We start from the raw sequence: 5457 nt of genomic DNA, 5'->3' as shown, positions 1-5457 counted from the left end.
CCTTTCCTTGACAAAAAGTTTCTTGTGTTCAAATTTTGTGTTTTTGACATTTAGTTATTTTAGCACTTCCAAGTTAAACTAAATGAACAATGAGAAATGTTGCATAATATTTAATAGATATATATTATTTTTAATTAGTCATGCACCCGAGGGTTAAATGGTAAAAGTATTAAAAGTAATTATTATTATTTTTTACCATTTATTAATAGAAAAATATTTTTTTCAATAGAGTTTTAAATTTGCTTTTATAACAAGACAAAATTGAATATACAGAAAACAATAAAAAATTGAAAAAACATTAGTATAAAATATAAAGCATGTCTGAGAATTAACACAATTAAGCCAAACAAAATCACAAACAATGAAGTTAAATTTACATGTAATTTAAAAATGAATGCAACTGTTGGAGTAAGATTATTATGTATATGTGTTGTACACCTATATATATTCTTCTCTTTCACTGTACCTCAAATAATTTACTTTATACACACACACACACACTATATATATATATATATATATATATATAGAGAGAGAGAGAGAGAGAGAGAGAGAGACAGAGAGAGAGGGAGAGAGAGGTGTACAACACATAAATAATCTTTCACCAACAGTTGCATTCATTTTAAGTACATATTGAACTTTTTAACATCTGGGATAGACAGGATCCTTTAGCCCAGCGCGAAAGTGTAATTGTTGAGAGATACCGTTTTTCTCGCGAGGGTGTCATTTACATCATTAATTTGTTGGAACCACACATTAAGTGTTCAACACGGAGGAGTCGGGCTTTGACAACTGCACAGACTGTGTGCATTGCCCTGAGATTCTTTGCGAGTGGCACTTTCCTTTATACTATTGGAGACGCAGAGAACTTAGTGAAAAGTGCTGTCTGTCGTGCCATTCGCAAAGTTTACCTGGCACTCAAGCAGTTTTTAGGGGTTTTTGTGGTATTCCCAAGCCACTTAAGACCCCAGGTTGTAAAGCAGAATTTTTTCGCTATTGCAGGTACATTTATAATTGTTAATGACATGCAATCATGACCATGCCAAAAGGAATACTAACAGTATGTGTCATTCAGGCTTCCCTAACGTGATTGTTGCCATAGACTGCACACACATCCCCATCAAGGCCCCACCTGGCCCAAATGAAGGAGATTTTGTGAACCGAAAGGGGGTTCAGTGTCAATGTGCAGGTAAGTTACTATTACAATTTCTAATATTCCAGATTAGTAATTTATTACATTTAAAAAAAAGGAATGAAATAAAAAAATATGCAGTTGACAGACTAATCTCTCAGATGGTGTGTGACAGATGGTTTCAGAGTCACATTTATGCACATTATTTGAACGTGGTAAGGGAACATAAATGTCAAGCTCACAGTATTACACACAGACTTATGCTGAGCCTACATACAGGGGATTTTGATGGGATCCTGCTTGGAGACAGGGGCTATGCCTGCAGGCAGTATTTTATGACGCCCTTCCCTGACCCAAACCCTGGACCACAAACCCGTTACAATGCAGCTCTAGCCAGGACAAGGGCACGCATTGAAATGACCTTTGGGCAACTAAAGGAAAGATTTCAGTGTCTGAAAAGTCTGAGGGTTGCACCTGACAGGGCCTGTGACATAATTGTTGCATGTGCCATATTGCATAACATCGCCACTATCAGAAAGGAGAGGATCCCTGTGGTGGGGGTGCAGCCTGATGATGATGACCTCCAGCCAGTGCACTTGAACCAACCTAGTGGCAGAGCTGCATGGGACAGAATTGTGGAACACCATTTTTGAATGTGTAATAAAAGACGACAAATATGCTTAGGAGGTTTATTTAAACAATTCTTTAAAGAAAAGCCAGCAAGTCATCTTTTGCCTGCAATTAGAGATAGTAGTATTGGTGACTTTACATAACTATGTGTCAAATGGTGTATTAGCACTTACTCTGAAGGTCCTTTTGAAGCAACTATCTCTAGAGCAATTTTTCTCTTTTTCAAGTTGTCAAGTTCAATTTCTCCTCTTGATTTGCGTTTTTTTTTTTCAGCTCAAAATACTCAATTTTTTGTTGAAGATGCCGTTTATAGAGGGAACGGATGTCACCCTGTCATTTTGTAAAAAAAAACAAAAAAAAAAGTGAAAACATGCCTCATGCAACAAAAGTAAAAAGTAAAAGTACAACACTGTCCACCTCTGTATTAGTTCTTTGTGCAGACTCTTCTGCAAGCCTTTCTCTAGGTGTGGACTCCTGCAACTCAAATTGCAGACAGAAAGAATAGGTACACAAGTAGACTATATACAAATTAGTGTAAAGGTATTTATGCACTTACAGGTTCTTCCTCCAAAGGACAGTCTCCTGAGAGGGTTTCTTCACGGTCCTGTGCAATGGAAATAAATGGGTATTACAGAGTGTTGCACTTTCTTCCCTTTATGCAAGTTAGAAAAAGTACACAACTTACTGCATATGCTTCAGCCACCACTTGCATGGGAACAGGTAAAAGTGTTGGTGTATTATGTAAAACTGCAAAAAAAAAGGGGGGGGGGTTGTCATTACAATTAACTACACTGTAAAAAATATAATGTGATCCAAAACTCATGGCAACATTGTATTAACTAAAAGTGTAGAAGTTTTCACTTTCACAAAGAGTTGAAATGACTGTACCAGCCATTTGGATTATACTTTATTTAATGCAGCAACAGATCATTTTACAGTGTACTCAGAGAATTGGACGCTCATTTAGCCTACCAGTAATGAAGGTGTTGCTGCTACTGGTCCCTGTCTTTGGGTCTGAGGAAGAGCTGCCCCCAGGGATGCCCTCCACAATGGTTCGGTTTTCATTCAATCCAAGGGCCAGCTCCTCTGCTGGTGCAGGACCACCACCTGTTTTTTTTTTCAGCCTTTATCTTGGTGGCTGTTATAAATAGACAAACACATAATTTAACAGTGGCTTTTAAAAAGGAAAAAAAGTGGCCAATTAACCGGATCATGATTGGCACGATGATATCATCTTGGATGTGTCATTTGATCTCGGATGTATTAAGCAACGTACGAATAACGGGCCCCGGGCCCCTACTGTGTGAACACAAACACTGCTGTTTTTGTCATGTCTCATCTCACCAGCAGAGGTCACTGCTGAACTGCAGATAGTCTGAAAATAGTCCTCCATTAAGAAACCTTATTATTAACTTCCCAGATAGAATTTTGGATTAGACTGCATTGAACATAATGAGATGCAGAGAAACTAATAAGAACTGAAAAAAATAATTTCTTACAAACACATCATTAATTTAAGTATTTATGCTAAAATGGACTTTAATTAGGGTCGTGCCATATTTTATTATTGTTAGGAATGTTCAAAGGATTAGACAGTTTTTTAACAACACAGGCTATTGTATCGATGAGGATACAGATGTTTTCAGTATATCAGCTGTAATGCATTGCAAACACATTGTAAATATTAAATATAATCATCAAATAATAACTTATATTATTGTGACTTAAGTCACTTGGTTAAGAAAATTGCGATAGTTGTCTGTATTTGCTTGTCTGTCAAGTTTATTCCAACCCAGGCCGTGATTTGTGTGTAAGTCGCTGATCACATCCACATTTATGTATTAATATTTTCTCCATTTTGATTTCATAACAGTCATAGAAACGCTTGGTGTAACAGAACGGAAGAATGCATGCCTTCTGCATGCTGTGTTCTTCGCTTACAAGCTCCTGCGTGTAAATAAGTCAAATATATATCACTGGAGGCTGAATACTGTGTCACCTGTCTGGTTTATTCTCTTCAGATCTGTTGCATAACAGGATTTTATAAAACCACTCAATGCAAAAAACAAAACAAAAAAAAAACAAATGATGGAGTGATCATCTGGGGCTTTAGCTTCCAAACAAATTAAACCTCAACATACAAACAGATACAGACAAAAGCTGTATGTTTTATGTTTTTTTCCATTCTTTTAATATTTTCTGAGACATCTCAGTAGTTATGCATTTGGTGTGAATCGTTTGCCTTATATATTGTTTTGTGTGTGTGTGTGTGTGTGTGTGTGTGTGCTCTTTAAGAAAAATGCAGCGATTTCAATGAACATTTGAGCAATTATTATTTTTGCTATGAACACATCATCTAACACTTCTTCATGCCAGATCAAAACCTCAACCACATTTATTATTAGAATTGCTTAAAATCGCAATAATAGGAATTATTTGACAGTATTCTTGCAATATCTGCTCTGAAACATAACAAACGTGTCACTGAAGCTTCAACAGTCTGTGTGAGAAGCACCGATCACGTCCAGCAGCTTCAGACAGCACTATTGATCTTCATCGTTCACAGTCAGAGAGATTATATATCAGCCATCATGTCTGAGAGCCGAAGAAGAAAATCAATGTCAATGTGAGTTGTGCGCTTGAGTGATGCTTTCAGTTTCAGAGGAAACCGCGGAGAGCTATCCAGCATTTACTGTAAAACAAAAGAACTGACCTATAAAGAGTAAACTGCCATTCACTATGGTTTGCACTATATTAGAAATCACTCAAGGCTTTATTTAGATTTAGCATTTTGACATTTAGATTTTTTTGCATTGTGACATTATTTGACAAACTGATACATTTTTAACTCAAAATTCTTTTCCATACAATAAATAATTCCTAATGAATATGTACATCAATAAATGCCCAAACATGCTATTTAAAAGATAAGAATACAATAAAATATAGGGTTTATTTTCTTTATGCAAAATATATTTAAGTTTAGGATAAGATGTGACTTGGACTTACAGTAGTAAGATTTAACCTATTATGAAGCAATAGCAATGCATTTAATGCTGGATTGCACAGTCAGTCTTTTGTTCCAGAGAAGCATTGATAATGACCAGAAATGGACACTGGGGGGCAATGTTGATCCAGCGTTTAAAATCAATCTCAGAGCTGAGAAAAAGTGATGACATCCAGCAAATGCTCTTTCAGTGTCAGTATTAAGGTGCTTTCACACTTGGTTCGATAGCACCCTAACCCTAAAGCCCCCTAATTAGAAGTATCTCATTTTTATTTCTGGCCATCTCAAAAAGTCTCAGTTTATGGGTTTCAAGGTTAGTATATAGTCTACAAACGTCCTCCAAAACACAATGAAATCCTTACGAAGTAGGTCAAAGTTGATGGTCGCCTCCAGCACTTCTCTGAATTTCACGTACTCTTTATGTAGCACAGATCTTCTCACGTCTTTTGCAACACTGGGTTATGCTTTAAACTTCTTTGTGGCTTTGCAACATTGTTTCATTCTTGATTCTATTTGCTTGACAGACATACGTTCCAATGCATTTATCAAACATGTTCCATAATTCAGTGGTCTGTGGTCAATGTTTAATTCGTGCATGGTCAGAATGAGTCGATCTGCACTCATAATTACCTCTGATGGCTTCAGAAGAGCTGACAGAAATGAGCTCAGTGATGCATTGCTCTGGTCT

The 5457-nt window shown here is 36.6% G+C and overlaps 1 long non-coding RNA gene across 1 annotated transcript; it reads right to left on the bottom strand.

Moving 5' to 3' along the window:
- Positions 1 to 2088: 2088 nt before the first annotated feature.
- On the bottom strand, positions 2089 to 2855 carry LOC132111074 (uncharacterized). The gene is made up of 3 exons (XR_009424723.1): positions 2735 to 2855; positions 2448 to 2509; positions 2089 to 2366 (listed from the first exon to the last, which is right to left on the bottom strand). It is a non-coding gene; the product is annotated as an uncharacterized LOC132111074 (long non-coding RNA).
- Between the last annotated feature and the right edge of the window lie 2602 nt (positions 2856 to 5457).

Source organism: Carassius carassius, chromosome 30 (assembly GCF_963082965.1).
Source record: "Carassius carassius chromosome 30, fCarCar2.1, whole genome shotgun sequence".
In the NCBI taxonomy this organism is placed as follows: domain Eukaryota; kingdom Metazoa; phylum Chordata; class Actinopteri; order Cypriniformes; family Cyprinidae; genus Carassius; species Carassius carassius.
The sequence above is the reverse complement of the archived record's forward strand: the minus strand, read 5'-3'. Positions and strand labels throughout refer to the sequence as shown.